This window comes from Phyllobates terribilis, unplaced genomic scaffold (assembly GCF_046119375.1).
Source record: "Phyllobates terribilis strain yellow unplaced genomic scaffold, ASM4611937v1 Scaffold_3210__1_contigs__length_86141, whole genome shotgun sequence".
NCBI lineage: Eukaryota > Metazoa > Chordata > Amphibia > Anura > Dendrobatidae > Phyllobates > Phyllobates terribilis.
This window is the reverse complement of record NW_027365964.1, coordinates 26,166-41,532: the sequence shown is the minus strand read 5'-3', so window position 1 is coordinate 41,532 and position 15,367 is coordinate 26,166. Positions and strand designations below refer to the sequence as shown.

General features: G+C 43.9%; 6 non-coding genes and 1 pseudogene across 6 annotated transcripts; all 7 read left to right on the top strand.

Moving 5' to 3' along the window:
- Positions 1-789: 789 nt before the first annotated feature.
- LOC141247669 (U2 spliceosomal RNA) lies at positions 790-980 on the top strand. The gene has a single exon (XR_012311087.1). It is a non-coding gene; the product is annotated as a U2 spliceosomal RNA (small nuclear RNA).
- Positions 981-2,101: 1,121 nt separating this feature from the next.
- LOC141247661 (U2 spliceosomal RNA) lies at positions 2,102-2,292 on the top strand. The gene has a single exon (XR_012311086.1). It is a non-coding gene; the product is annotated as a U2 spliceosomal RNA (small nuclear RNA).
- A 1,121-nt stretch (positions 2,293-3,413) lies between these two features.
- Positions 3,414-3,604, top strand: LOC141247627 (U2 spliceosomal RNA). The gene has a single exon (XR_012311053.1). It is a non-coding gene; the product is annotated as a U2 spliceosomal RNA (small nuclear RNA).
- A 1,121-nt stretch (positions 3,605-4,725) lies between these two features.
- Positions 4,726-4,916, top strand: LOC141247655 (U2 spliceosomal RNA). Its single transcript, XR_012311081.1, has one exon. It is a non-coding gene; the product is annotated as a U2 spliceosomal RNA (small nuclear RNA).
- Positions 4,917-6,031: 1,115 nt separating this feature from the next.
- On the top strand, positions 6,032-6,222 carry LOC141247650 (U2 spliceosomal RNA). The gene has a single exon (XR_012311076.1). It is a non-coding gene; the product is annotated as a U2 spliceosomal RNA (small nuclear RNA).
- A 1,118-nt stretch (positions 6,223-7,340) lies between these two features.
- LOC141247649 (U2 spliceosomal RNA) lies at positions 7,341-7,531 on the top strand. Its single transcript, XR_012311075.1, has one exon. It is a non-coding gene; the product is annotated as a U2 spliceosomal RNA (small nuclear RNA).
- A 6,110-nt stretch (positions 7,532-13,641) lies between these two features.
- LOC141247662 (U2 spliceosomal RNA) lies at positions 13,642-13,852 on the top strand (annotated as a pseudogene).
- The last annotated feature ends 1,515 nt before the right edge of the window (positions 13,853-15,367 follow it).

Below are 15,367 nucleotides of genomic sequence, written 5' to 3'. Positions count from 1 at the left end.
CTTTCAGTATATTGTTGCACACACACCATCTATTTAGCAAATGCCCTTGTTATCAACAGCAGCCTTTTAAACTCACCTGAGCTAACAGGTATGTGCGCTGGTTACTCTGCTGCGCTTAAAATTTCTTTTTTGGTTTGCTACAATGCCTTTTCTGAAACGTTGTCTCCCTCTGCTGGAACACTGACTTCTTTCATTTAATGCCTGCAGACAATAAAAGAGAACCCAACCCAAAAAGTTTGGTTGATTAGTCTGTGGCATTCTGTTAAACTGTTGCTTATGGCGGTCTCTGTGAGCTTCTCAGCGACATTCAGCCAGCCAGGTATCCTGCCTGCAGTAGATGGAATGTGGCAATGGAACGCTGGCTGCGCGTGTCATAATAGGCTCTGAGCCTTTATATACCTGTGCACAGCAGCAGCCACCTTCAGTCTGCTGCTGGACAGCCAGCAGCAGCAGCAGCAGCAGCAGGAGAGGTATGTAATCAGCAGCCCTCCTGCTAAGGGTAGACAGCTGCTCGTTCCACCCCACCCCCCGCCTTAATTGGTTCTCCTCCCTTCCAACGGTGTTGAGGCGGGTGGGAACAGCAGGGGGTGAAGGTGCTGTGTTTAAAGAGGTGGAGTTATGCAGATCTAAAACGCGTGGATTGCAGCAGCAGCAAGCCGAAAAGTGCAGGCATGTAAGGGATCTAGAGGTTGACAACATGTCTTCTTAACGGGAGTCCAGGAGCTCATCTCCACAAATGGACTTTTCAGGATCCTTGGGTGGCTCCGTAGTTTGAAACCAATTCTGGTTATCGCTTCTCGGCCTTTTGGCTAAGATCAAGTGTAGTATCTGTTCTTATCAGTTTAATATCTGATACGTCCCCTATCTGGGGACCATATATTAAATGGATTTTTAGAACAGGGAGATGGAAAAAGAGCTTGCTCTGTCCACTCCACGCATTGACCTGGTATTGCAGTATCTCCAGGACCGGTGCACCCCTTCTTTAATGCAGTTTCTAAAATCAGAAAGAATTGAATTCAATGTTTTTTGTTCATTTTGCTTGTTTGTCGGATTTTGGGATGGACTCTTTGGCTTTGCTTTTCTTCTCCTCATTGGATTTTTCATGTTCAAAGTTGCAGAAGCCAGATTACAAGCTCATTTTGGTTCAACTTCAGCAACTGTGCATTGCATTGCCATGTAATGTAATGAAATGCTATCTTTCTAGCTCTCCCTTTTTACTTCCTTTTGGATAAACAGACATATTAGGCAAGCATTTTGGAGCTTTCACCTAAATAACTACAGGTGGTGAGATAAGCTGCACAATATAATTGACCTTTCAGTATATTGTTGCACACACACCATCTATTTAGCAAATGCCCTTGTTATCAACAGCAGCCTTTTAAACTCACCTGAGCTAACAGGTATGTGCGCTGGTTACTCTGCTGCGCTTAAAATTTCTTTTTTGGTTTGCTACAATGCCTTTTCTGAAACGTTGTCTCCCTCTGCTGGAACACTGACTTCTTTCATTTAATGCCTGCAGACTATAAAAGAGAACCCAACCCAAAAAGTTTGGTTGATTAGTCTGTGGCATTCTGTTAAACTGTTGCTTATGGCGGTCTCTGTGAGCTTCTCAGCGACATTCAGCCAGCCAGGTATCCTGCCTGCAGTAGATGGAATGTGGCAATGGAACGCTGGCTGCACGTGTCATAATAGGCTCTGAGCCTTTATATACCTGTGCACAGAAGCAGCCACCTTCAGTCTGCTGCTGGACAGCCAGCAGCAGCAGCAGCAGCAGCAGGAGAGGTATGTAATCAGCAGCCCTCCTGCTAAGGGTAGACAGCTGCTCGTTCCACCCCACCCCCCGCCTTAATTGGTTCTCCTCCCTTCCAACGGTGTTGAGGCGGGTGGGAACAGCAGGGGGTGAAGGTGCTGTGTTTAAAGAGGTGGAGTTATGCAGATCTAAAACGCGTGGATTGCAGCAGCAGCAAGCCGAAAAGTGCAGGCATGTAAGGGATCTAGAGGTTGACAACATGTCTTCTTAACGGGAGTCCAGGAGCTCATCTCCACAAATGGATTTTTCAGGATCCTTGGGTGGCTCCGTAGTTTGAAACCAATTCTGGTTATCGCTTCTCGGCCTTTTGGCTAAGATCAAGTGTAGTATCTGTTCTTATCAGTTTAATATCTGATACGTCCCCTATCTGGGGACCATATATTAAATGGATTTTTAGAACAGGGAGATGGAAAAAGAGCTTGCTCTGTCCACTCCACGCATTGACCTGGTATTGCAGTATCTCCAGGACCGGTGCACCCCTTCTTTAATGCAGTTTCTAAAATCAGAAAGAATTGAATTCAATGTTTTTTGTTCATTTTGCTTGTTTGTCGGATTTTGGGATGGACTCTTTGGCTTTGCTTTTCTTCTCCTCATTGGATTTTTCATGTTCAAAGTTGCAGAAGCCAGATTACAAGCTCATTTTGGTTCAACTTCAGCAACTGTGCATTGCATTGCCATGTAATGTAATGAAATGCTATCTTTCTAGCTCTCCCTTTTTACTTCCTTTTGGATAAACAGACATATTAGGCAAGCATTTTGGAGCTTTCACCTAAATAACTACAGGTGGTGAGATAAGCTGCACAATATAATTGACCTTTCAGTATATTGTTGCACACACACCATCTATTTAGCAAATGCCCTTGTTATCAACAGCAGCCTTTTAAACTCACCTGAGCTAACAGGTATGTGCGCTGGTTACTCTGCTGCGCTTAAAATTTCTTTTTTGGTTTGCTACAATGCCTTTTCTGAAACGTTGTCTCCCTCTGCTGGAACACTGACTTCTTTCATTTAATGCCTGCAGACTATAAAAGAGAACCCAACCCAAAAAGTTTGGTTGATTAGTCTGTGGCATTCTGTTAAACTGTTGCTTATGGCGGTCTCTGTGAGCTTCTCAGCGACATTCAGCCAGCCAGGTATCCTGCCTGCAGTAGATGGAATGTGGCAATGGAACGCTGGCTGCGCGTGTCATAATAGGCTCTGAGCCTTTATATACCTGTGCACAGCAGCAGCCACCTTCAGTCTGCTGCTGGACAGCCAGCAGCAGCAGCAGCAGCAGCAGGAGAGGTATGTAATCAGCAGCCCTCCTGCTAAGGGTAGACAGCTGCTCGTTCCACCCCACCCCCCGCCTTAATTGGTTCTCCTCCCTTCCAACGGTGTTGAGGCGGGTGGGAACAGCAGGGGGTGAAGGTGCTGTGTTTAAAGAGGTGGAGTTATGCAGATCTAAAACGCGTGGATTGCAGCAGCAGCAAGCCGAAAAGTGCAGGCATGTAAGGGATCTAGAGGTTGACAACATGTCTTCTTAACGGGAGTCCAGGAGCTCATCTCCACAAATGGACTTTTCAGGATCCTTGGGTGGCTCCGTAGTTTGAAACCAATTCTGGTTATCGCTTCTCGGCCTTTTGGCTAAGATCAAGTGTAGTATCTGTTCTTATCAGTTTAATATCTGATACGTCCCCAATCTGGGGACCATATATTAAATGGATTTTTAGAACAGGGAGATGGAAAAAGAGCTTGCTCTGTCCACTCCACGCATTGACCTGGTATTGCAGTATCTCCAGGACCGGTGCACCCCTTCTTTAATGCAGTTTCTAAAATCATAAAGAATTGAATTCAATGTTTTTTGTTCATTTTGCTTGTTTGTCGGATTTTGGGATGGACTCTTTGGCTTTGCTTTTCTTCTCCTCATTGGATTTTTCATGTTCAAAGTTGCAGAAGCCAGATTACAAGCTCATTTTGGTTCAACTTCAGCAACTGTGCATTGCATTGCCATGTAATGTAATGAAATGCTATCTTTCTAGCTCTCCCTTTTTACTTCCTTTTGGATAAACAGACATATTAGGCAAGCATTTTGGAGCTTTCACCTAAATAACTACAGGTGGTGAGATAAGCTGCACAATATAATTGACCTTTCAGTATATTGTTGCACACACACCATCTATTTAGCAAATGCCCTTGTTATCAACAGCAGCCTTTTAAACTCACCTGAGCTAACAGGTATGTGCGCTGGTTACTCTGCTGCGCTTAAAATTTCTTTTTTGGTTTGCTACAATGCCTTTTCTGAAACGTTGTCTCCCTCTGCTGGAACACTGACTTCTTTCATTTAATGCCTGCAGACTAGAAAAGAGAACCCAACCCAAAAAGTTTGGTTGATTAGTCTGTGGCATTCTGTTAAACTGTTGCTTATGGCGGTCTCTGTGAGCTTCTCAGCGACATTCAGCCAGCCAGGTATCCTGCCTGCAGTAGATGGAATGTGGCAATGGAACGCTGGCTGCGCGTGTCATAATAGGCTCTGAGCCTTTATATACCTGTGCACAGCAGCAGCCACCTTCAGTCTGCTGCTGGACAGCCAGCAGCAGCAGCAGCAGCAGCAGGAGAGGTATGTAATCAGCAGCCCTCCTGCTAAGGGTAGACAGCTGCTCGTTCCACCCCACCCCCCGCCTTAATTGGTTCTCCTCCCTTCCAACGGTGTTGAGGCGGGTGGGAACAGCAGGGGGTGAAGGTGCTGTGTTTAAAGAGGTGGAGTTATGCAGATCCAAAACGCGTGGATTGCAGCAGCAGCAAGCCGAAAAGTGCAGGCATGTAAGGGATCTAGAGGTTGACAACATGTCTTCTTAACGGGAGTCCAGGAGCTCATCTCCACAAATGGACTTTTCAGGATCCTTGGGTGGCTCCGTAGTTTGAAACCAATTCTGGTTATCGCTTCTCGGCCTTTTGGCTAAGATCAAGTGTAGTATCTGTTCTTATCAGTTTAATATCTGACACGTCTCCTATCTGGGGACCATATATTAAATGGATTTTTAGAACAGGGAGATGGAAAAAGAGCTTGCTCTGTCCACTCCACGCATTGACCTGGTATTGCAGTATCTCCAGGACCGGTGCACCCCTTCTTTAATGCAGTTTCTAAAATCAGAAAGAATTGAATTCAATGTTTTTTGTTCATTTTGCTTGTTTGTCAGATTTTGGGATGGACTCTTTGGCTTTGCTTTTCTTCTCCTCATTGGATTTTTCATGTTCAAAGTTGCAGAAGCCAGATTACAAGCTCATTTTGGTTCAACTTCAGCAACTGTGCATTGCATTGCCATGTAATGTAATGAAATGCTATCTTTCTAGCTCTCCCTTTTTACTTCCTTTTGGATAAACAGACATATTAGGCAAGCATTTTGGAGCTTTCACCTAAATAACTACAGGTGGTGAGATAAGCTGCACAATATAATTGACCTTTCAGTATATTGTTGCACACACACCATCTATTTAGCAAATGCCCTTGTTATCAACAGCAGCCTTTTAAACTCACCTGAGCTAACAGGTATGTGCGCTGGTTACTCTGCTGCGCTTAAAATTTCTTTTTTGGTTTGCTACAATGCCTTTTCTGAAACGTTGTCTCCCTCTGCTGGAACACTGACTTCTTTCATTTAATGCCTGCAGACTATAAAAGAGAACCCAACCCAAAAAGTTTGGTTGATTAGTCTGTGGCATTCTGTTAAACTGTTGCTTATGGCGGTCTCTGTGAGCTTCTCAGCGACATTCAGCCAGCCAGGTATCCTGCCTGCAGTAGATGGAATGTGGCAATGGAACGCTGGCTGCGCGTGTCATAATAGCCTCTGAGCCTTTATATACCTGTGCACAGCAGCAGCCACCTTCAGTCTGCTGCTGGACAGCCAGCAGCAGCAGCAGCAGGAGAGGTATGTAATCAGCAGCCCTCCTGCTAAGGGTAGACAGCTGCTCGTTCCACCCCACCCCCCACCTTAATTGGTTCTCCTCCCTTCCAACGGTGTTGAGGCGGGTGGGAACAGCAGGGGGTGAAGGTGCTGTGTTTAAAGAGGTGGAGTTATGCAGATCTAAAACGCGTGGATTGCAGCAGCAGCAAGCCGAAAAGTGCAGGCATGTAAGGGATCTAGAGGTTGACAACATGTCTTCTTAACGGGAGTCCAGGAGCTCATCTCCACAAATGGACTTTTCAGGATCCTTGGGTGGCTCCGTAGTTTGAAACCAATTCTGGTTATCGCTTCTCGGCCTTTTGGCTAAGATCAAGTGTAGTATCTGTTCTTATCAGTTTAATATCTGATACGTCCCCTATCTGGGGGCCATATATTAAATGGATTTTTAGAACAGGGAGATGGAAAAAGAGCTTGCTCTGTCCACTCCACGCATTGACCTGGTATTGCAGTATCTCCAGGACCGGTGCACCCCTTCTTTAATGCAGTTTCTAAAATCAGAAAGAATTGAATTCAATGTTTTTTGTTCATTTTGCTTGTTTGTCGGATTTTGGGATGGACTCTTTGGCTTTGCTTTTCTTCTCCTCATTGGATTTTTCATGTTCAAAGTTGCAGAAGCCAGATTACAAGCTCATTTTGGTTCAACTTCAGCAACTGTGCATTGCATTGCCATGTAATGTAATGAAATGCTATCTTTCTAGCTCTCCCTTTTTACTTCCTTTTGGATAAACAGACATATTAGGCAAGCATTTTGGAGCTTTCACCTAAATAACTACAGGTGGTGAGATAAGCTGCACAATATAATTGACCTTTCAGTATATTGTTGCACACACACCATCTATTTAGCAAATGCCCTTGTTATCAACAGCAGCCTTTTAAACTCACCTGAGCTAACAGGTATGTGCGCTGGTTACTCTGCTGCGCTTAAAATTTCTTTTTTGGTTTGCTACAATGCCTTTTCTGAAACGTTGTCTCCCTCTGCTGGAACACTGACTTCTTTCATTTAATGCCTGCAGACTATAAAAGAGAACCCAACCCAAAAAGTTTGGTTGATTAGTCTGTGGCATTCTGTTAAACTGTTGCTTATGGCGGTCTCTGTGAGCTTCTCAGCGACATTCAGCCAGCCAGGTATCCTGCCTGCAGTAGATGGAATGTGGCAATGGAACGCTGGCTGCGCATGTCATAATAGGCTCTGAGCCTTTATATACCTGTGCACAGCAGCAGCCACCTTCAGTCTGCTGCTGGACAGCCAGCAGCAGCAGCAGCAGCAGGAGAGGTATGTAATCAGCAGCCCTCCTGCTAAGGGTAGACAGCTGCTCGTTCCACCCCACCCCCCGCCTTAATTGGTTCTCCTCCCTTCCAACGGTGTTGAGGCGGGTGGGAACAGCAGGGGGTGAAGGTGCTGTGTTTAAAGAGGTGGAGTTATGCAGATCTAAAACGCGTGGATTGCAGCAGCAGGAAGCCGAAAAGTGCAGGCATGTAAGGGATCTAGAGGTTGACAACATGTCTTCTTAACGGGAGTCCAGGAGCTCATCTCCACAAATGGACTTTTCAGGATCCTTGGGTGGCTCCGTAGTTTGAAACCAATTCTGGTTATCGCTTCTCGGCCTTTTGGCTAAGATCAAGTGTAGTATCTGTTCTTATCAGTTTAATATCTGATACGTCCCCTATCTGGGGACCATATATTAAATGGATTTTTAGAACAGGGAGATGGAAAAAGAGCTTGCTCTGTCCACTCCACGCATTGACCTGGTATTGCAGTATCTCCAGGACCGGTGCACCCCTTCTTTAATGCAGTTTCTAAAATCAGAAAGAATTGAATTCAATGTTTTTTGTTCATTTTGCTTGTTTGTCGGATTTTGGGATGGACTCTTTGGCTTTGCTTTTCTTCTCCTCATTGGATTTTTCATGTTCAAAGTTGCAGAAGCCAGATTACAAGCTCATTTTGGTTCAACTTCAGCAACTGTGCATTGCATTGCCATGTAATGTAATGAAATGCTATCTTTCTAGCTCTCCCTTTTTACTTCCTTTTGGATAAACAGACATATTAGGCAAGCATTTTGGAGCTTTCACCTAAATAACTACAGGTGGTGAGATAAGCTGCACAATATAATTGACCTTTCAGTATATTGTTGCACACACACCATCTATTTAGCAAATGCCCTTGTTATCAACAGCAGCCTTTTAAACTCACCTGAGCTAACAGGTATGTGCGCTGGTTACTCTGCTGCGCTTAAAATTTCTTTTTTGGTTTGCTACAATGCCTTTTCTGAAACGTTGTCTCCCTCTGCTGGAACACTGACTTCTTTCATTTAATGCCTGCAGACTATAAAAGAGAACCCAACCCAAAAAGTTTGGTTGATTAGTCTGTGGCATTCTGTTAAACTGTTGCTTATGGCGGTCTCTGTGAGCTTCTCAGCGACATTCAGCCAGCCAGGTATCCTGCCTGCAGTAGATGGAATGTGGCAATGGAACGCTGGCTGCGCGTGTCATAATAGGCTCTGAGCCTTTATATACCTGTGCACAGCAGCAGCCACCTTCAGTCTGCTGCTGGACAGCCAGCAGCAGCAGCAGCAGCAGCAGGAGAGGTATGTAATCAGCAGCCCTCCTGCTAAGGGTAGACAGCTGCTCGTTCCACCCCACCCCCCGCCTTAATTGGTTCTCCTCCCTTCCAACGGTGTTGAGGCGGGTGGGAACAGCAGGGGGTGAAGGTGCTGTGTTTAAAGAGGTGGAGTTATGCAGATCTAAAACGCGTGGATTGCAGCAGCAGCAAGCCGAAAAGTGCAGGCATGTAAGGGATCTAGAGGTTGACAACATGTCTTCTTAACGGGAGTCCAGGAGCTCATCTCCACAAATGGACTTTTCAGGATCCTTGGGTGGCTCCGTAGTTTGAAACCAATTCTGGTTATCGCTTCTCGGCCTTTTGGCTAAGACCAAGTATCTTGTCTGGGGTCCTTGAGTGTTTTCCCTTGGCCTTCCGGCATCGCCATCTTGATGGCTTAAGCCGGTTGCTGCTTTAGGGGGAGAACGAGGAGGAACGAGAGAGTGATCATAATGGGCGTGAAGATACGCTATGCTGGGACCGATGACAATCGGGTTCGCAATGCATTCCGCATTGAAGTTGATGCTGCTGTCAGAGAGCGTTTCAATCTGTCGTATATGGTGCACGAGGTGATCTTCAAAATCCTGGAAGTGACAAGAGAAAACATCGTCTGCCTGCAGGAATCCCGGAAAGAAGGACGGTATGTCTTGGTGTTGCAATCTATGGCGGCTTGCCGGAACCTGTATAAGAAGTTGAGGGAGCAGGAGAAGAATCCAACCTTGCATGGTTTGACTTTTACAGTCTTGTACTCCAAAGGTGATGTTCCCCTAGTCATATTTATGTATAATCCCTTTGTGCACGAACATGACATTGCGACTTTTCTTAAGAGGCATTGTGACTTTGTGAGCAACAGTCACAAAATCATGAACGAGGAGAACTTATGGACTGGCAAATACAGATATTTTGTCAGATTTGGGGAAAGTTTTTCGGAGCCTGGAGGTGTTCATTACCCTCCCCAAAGTTTCTCTATCGGGAGAGATAGGGGTATTCTCTTCTTTCCTGAGGCCCCAGTTTTTTGCAGGAAATGTAAGAAGTACGGACACTTACAAGAGGTTTGTACTGCTGTGCCTGTTTGCTCCAAGTGCAACCAAAGTGGGCATGTTGCTAAGGACTGTACCAATCCAATTGTTTGCAATGCTTGTGGTATGGAGGGGCATGCCTTTAAGGATTGTACTCGTCGTGCGAACGAGGGCAAGGCAAGGGCATACTCTGAGGTGGTCTCGAACTCTCTGAGGCCTAAGAGTGTGGCACCTGAGGCCGCAGTTTCTTCCAGGGTGAAGGTAGTGGAACAGCGTGTGGAGACTGCTCCAGTGAGGGCGTCTGCTGACCTACTGGTGGAGCCCGGGAGAGTGGAAGAGGTTCTGGCAGCTGAGATGGACATTTCTTCCTATCAGGGGGGTTTCATTGACTCCTTTTGTGAAGAACGTGAGGGAGCCTTGGAAATCCCAGGGGACCCGGCTCTCAGTTGGAGCAGTGAAAGTATGGATGAAGAGGGAGCTGGAGGTCAAGGAGACTTCACTGAGACTGGGGTGAGGTCTTCTGAGGAACCGGACCGCGCTAAGAATAAAAGGGCCCGGTTGTCTGAACCATCAAGTAGCCAATGCGTGGCAAGTCCGGTGAGTGAGCGGGATTACCCAGTGGTTTCTCTTTCTCCTGCGTCAACGGCTTACCTGGAGGAGAATTTGGAGTCCACTATCTTTCAGCTAAGTGGGAGTTCGCCGGATGACAAAGGATAAGGAAGGCATGTTTTTTTTGCTGAGACTGGTGTTTCTGTTTTTTGAGCCAAAGAATGGTCTCTAAACCAAATTGGGACATTGCGTCCCTTAATGTAAGACTTTTAAAGTCTAGAGTTAGAAGATCTGTGATTCTGGACTTCTTACATAACCATTCTTTTGATATTATGTGTCTACAGGAGTGTGGTATAGAAGAACCCCTGGAAGACGCTGATTGGCCATATGGCCAGCATATCTGGTCTGGCTCTAGTGGGAATAAAAATGATGGAGTTGGGATAGTATTAAATAATAGAAATTTTGTTTTTGAATATTATAAGGTAATAGAGGTGGGTCGTTGCATCTCTGCAGTTGTGTGTGGGAGGGGGTGGAAAGTTAAAATTATAAATATTTATGGTCCTACAAAAAAGAAGACAGGTTAAGTTTATTAGATAAATTATGTTTAGAATTACCTGGTAGGATCCCTGTGATAGTAACAGGTGATTTTAACTGTGTAACTGAGGGGAAAGTTGATGCCTCAGGAAAAAAATTGGCAAACATTATTTCTGATTTTTTCTTTTTTGATGCTGCTGAGGTTTATTTGGGGAAGCCACCACCACCAACCTATAAAGCTGACAGGGGTGGGATAACATCTAGGATTGATAGGATGTTTTTTTCTAAAAATATAATATGTGATGGTTTTTCTCAATTTTCAGTTCCTTTTTCGGACCATGTGTGCCTGAAAGGTGAGTTTAGAGGGGATTTAAGGCGGGTGCATGGGAGAGGTGTGTGGAAATTGAATGTGAGTTTGCTTGAGGATGAGAGAATTGTGAATGATTTTAAGAAAAAATATAGTTGGTGTAAATCTCAAAAGAGTAAGTTTGAAAGTGTGTTGGTGTGGTGGGATTGGATGAAGTATGAAGTGCAAAAGTTTTTTCGTCGATGGGGCTATAAAAAGGCTGCCATGGTTAGGAGTCAATATAAAGATTTAATGATGAGGGTGGAATGGCTGGAGAAAATGAGGATGTGTGGTGTGGATGTGGATGATTTGTTAAGAAGTGCGAGAGAGGATTTGAAGAGGACTTTGGAGAGGAAGGGAAGGGAAATAATTTTTAGGTCAAAGGTGGTCCATCTTGATAAAGATGAAAAGTGTTCAAGATATTTCTTTAAAAAAATAAATGGTAAGAAGGAGGGTATGGAGGAGATTTTTGATGTGGATGGTGTTTGTGTGAGTGGGGAGGATGTAATGAAGGAAGTGGTCACGTTTTATGCTGAGTTGTTTGGCAGGAAGTGGGTGGATGAGAGTTTGAAAGAAGAAGTGCTTAAGACTTTGGATTGTAAGGTGGATAAGGATGGATGTTCTGGTCTATGTGAGGCAGTGATTGAGGAGGAAGTTAAGAAAGCGGTGTTTGGTGCAAGGAAAAATGTGACGCCTGGGAAGGATGGTTTGCCTGTGGAGCTATATGTTATGATGTGGGAAGTGATGGGTATGGATTTAGTGGAAGTGTGTCAGTTTATGTGGGAGAATGGGATGCTTGCGGGTTCAATGAAGGAGGGAGTGGTGGTCTTAATCCATAAGAAAGGGGATAAAAGGTGTTTGAGTAATTGGAGGCCAATTACGCTTCTGAACGCCGATTACAAGGTATTCAGTAAAATTTTGGCGTGTCGGATGCGTGTGGTTGTAGCTGATGTGATTGGTAAAGATCAAGTGTGTGCAGTGCCTGGTAGATGTATGACGGATAATCTGTGTCTTTTAAGAGATGTGTTGTGGGATTGTAAAGTAAGAAAGCAGAAGTGTATGGTGATGGCTGTTGACTTTGAAAAGGCGTTTGATCGCGTGTCTCATGTGTTTCTATTTGAGGTTTTGCGTAGAATGGGTTTTCCGGAGAAATTTGTGCGTGCCGTGAGAGGATTGTATGGGGAGGTGGTGAGTGAATTTCTGGTGAATGGGTTTTTGAGTGAGAAAGTGTGTATTAGGTCTGGTGTGAGGCAAGGTTGTCCCATTTCACCGGTATTATTTGTGTGTGTGATTGAGCCACTGCTGTGTATGATTCGGAAAGAGAAAGTGGTGCGTGGTTTGTTAGTGCCAGGGAGTGGTGGAATGACTGTGAAAGTCTTAGGATATATGGATGATGTAGTAGTGGTGAGTGAGAGTGTGGCCTCTATGGAGAGAGTAAAATTGTTGTTGAATTTTTTTTGTGGCGCGTCAGCGTTTCGTGTGAATTGGAACAAATGCATGTTTAAATGTTTTGGTGACAATAGGATTAAGATGGATGGTGTGGCTGGTGTGGATGGTGCAATTAAAGTGTTGGGAGTTTTTTTTAATGATGATTTGAAAGGTTATGAGAGTTGGGATGAATGTGGTGAGCGGATTGTGCGGAAGATGAATTTTTGGAAGTTACGTTCTTTGTCTTTGGTAGGGAAGGTTCTTATTATTAAGGCTGTTATTCTCCCTATTTTGCTTTATGTTTCTTGTATTTTTCCAGTGCCCTATAGGAAAATTAAAAAAGTGGAGAAACTAATTTTTGTGTTTTTTTGGGGCAGTAGGATGGAAAGACTTAAGAGAGAGATTTTGTTTAAGCAATATTTGTATGGGGGACTGAAGTTTCCGAATATTGAAGTGTTTCTAACATTGCATTTTATTAAGACTACGGTCATTTTGATTGGGAAGAATAATAAAGGGGCATTTATGTGTAAGTATTTGGCTGGATGGATGCTGTATGGTCTGAATTGGGTGAAGCGTGATAAGAATGTGCCTGTTGCTTTTAAGTGTCCTGAGTGGTATGGTTTGATTGAGAAGTTTGTGAGGAAGAATGATTTGTTAGCAGTTGCAATGAAAGACTTTATGTTGGTTAAGAAGGTGATGGGGAAGATGTGTGTGAATGAGTGTGAGAGTAATGTGGTGGGATTGCGTTCTATGGAAGTTGCGCGGGTATGGAAGAAGTTAAGCATTCAAGGTGTGTCGAATAGACAGCGAGATATAGTATGGATGGGCCTTCATAATATTTTGCCAGTGAGGGATTTTCAGAAGAAAAGAGATCTCATAAGATCTGCAGTATGTCCAAGGGATGGTTGTGGAGCGAATGAGACGGTGAGGCACCTTATGTGGGATTGTAATTTTGCGTATGATGTGTGGAAAGGTGTGGGTGGACTGTGTAAAGGGGTTGCTGGTGTGAAGTTTATTGATTGGAGAGTGGCTATGTTTGGTTTTGGTGCTAGTCGTCGTGGCCTTGAAAGGATGATGTGGTTTATTATGGTGTGTGTGCAGGAGAGCTTGTGGGATGTGAGAAATTTGTGTGTGTTTAAAAGAGTAAATTTAACAGTAAATGATTGTATTAGGTTGATCTTAGCAAGACTATATGTAATCTATTTGTGGGATACAAGAGAAGGTAGTGGTGGTGGAACAGATTCTGAAGGTGTGTGGAAATACCTTAAGTGGCAGGATATGGTTAAATACCGTTGATAATTTTTCTGGAAATTTCTCTGGCATAGGATTACTTGTTTGTATTTTTGTTGAATAATACTTTAATAAAGAAACCACAATGATGTTTATGAAGTGGCAGTATAACTTATGACGAAGTCTGGTTAACTGTTTGCTTATATCTAAACCTGAGTGGTTTTAAAAAAAAAAAAAAAAAAAAAATCTGTTCTTATCAGTTTAATATCTGATACGTCCCCTATCTGGGGACCATATATTAAATGGATTTTTAGAACAGGGAGATGGAAAAAGAGCTTGCTCTGTCCACTCCACGCATTGACCTGGTATTGCAGTATCTCCAGGACCGGTGCACCCCTTCTTTAACCCCTTAATAACATCTGACGTACTAATACGCGTCTGTGCCCTGGGACTTAAGAGCCAGACCCGTATTAGTACGTCATGGCGATCGCGCGCGCACACAGGCTGTGCGGGCGCGATCGCCGCCGGGTGTCAGCTGATTGTCACAGCTGACACCCGGTACTATGTGCAGGGAGCGGTCACGCACCGCTCCCAGCACATTAACCCCCGCGATGCTGCGATCGAAGTCGATCGAAGTCGATCGCGGCATTGCGGGGGCAAGGGGAGGTGATCGCCGATACTCACCTCCTCTTCCGGCTTCCAGCGCAGTCTGCAAAGGCTTCCCGGGTGTTGCCATGACGACCCGATGTCGTCATGACAACATCCGGGTCACCAGAGAGCAGGAAGATTGCTTGGACATGCGCAGTGCATCTCCAAGCAATCTTCACACTGTGCACTTCTGACAGCCTTCATGGCATAGGGATGGTGCTCCATTCCTGTGCCATGCAGGCGATCAGAAAAAAAAAAGTGAAAGTCCCAGAGTGGGACAAAGTAATAAAGTGTATAAACTGTGTGAAAGTGGAAAAAAAAAAAAAAAAAAATGTGCAAAAATATTATAAAAAAATAAAAAAAATAATACACCAAAAATAAAAATATAATGTACCCATCAATAAATATTATTATAAAAAAAATAAAAAAAAAACAATAAAAGTACACATATTTGGTATCGCCGCGTCCGGAACAACCTGACCTATAAAACTGTCCCACTAGTTAACCCCTTCAGTGAACACGGTAAAAAAAAAAAAAAAAAAACCAAGCAAAAAACAATGCTTTATCACCATACCGCCAAACAAAAAGTGGAATAACACGCGATCAAAAAGACGCATATAAATAAAAATGATACCGCTGAAAACGTCATCTCGTCCCGCAAAAAACAAGCCGCCATATAGCTCCATCAGCCGAAAAATAAAAAAGTTATAGCTCTCAGAATAAAGCGATACTAAAAAATATTTTTTTCTATAAAATAGCTTTTATTGTGTATAAGCGCCAAAACATAGAAAAATTATACAAATGTGGTACCGCTGTAAACGTACTGACCCGAAGAGTAAAGCTGCCTCATCAATTTTACCACACGCGGAACAGAATAAAAAAAAAAAAAAAAAAACAATTCCTGAATTGTTGGTTTTTGTTTATTCTGCCTCCCAAAAATCGGAATAGAAAGCGATCAAAAAATGTCACGTGCCTGAAAATGGCACCAATAACAACGTCAAGTCATCCCGCAAAAAACGAGCCGTCACATGACTGTCTGCCAAAATTTGGAAAAATTATAGCTCTCAAAATATGGCGATGCAAAAACTAGATTTTACAAAAAATGCGTCTTTTAGTGTGTGACAGCTGTCAGTCATAAAAACCCCATATGATTCTGGCATTGCTGTAATCACACCGACCCGAAGAATAAAGTCGTCTAATCACTTATACCGCACAAGGAACGGCGTCAAAAATAAACTCTTGAGTTAGGATTGGGCTAGGGTTAGG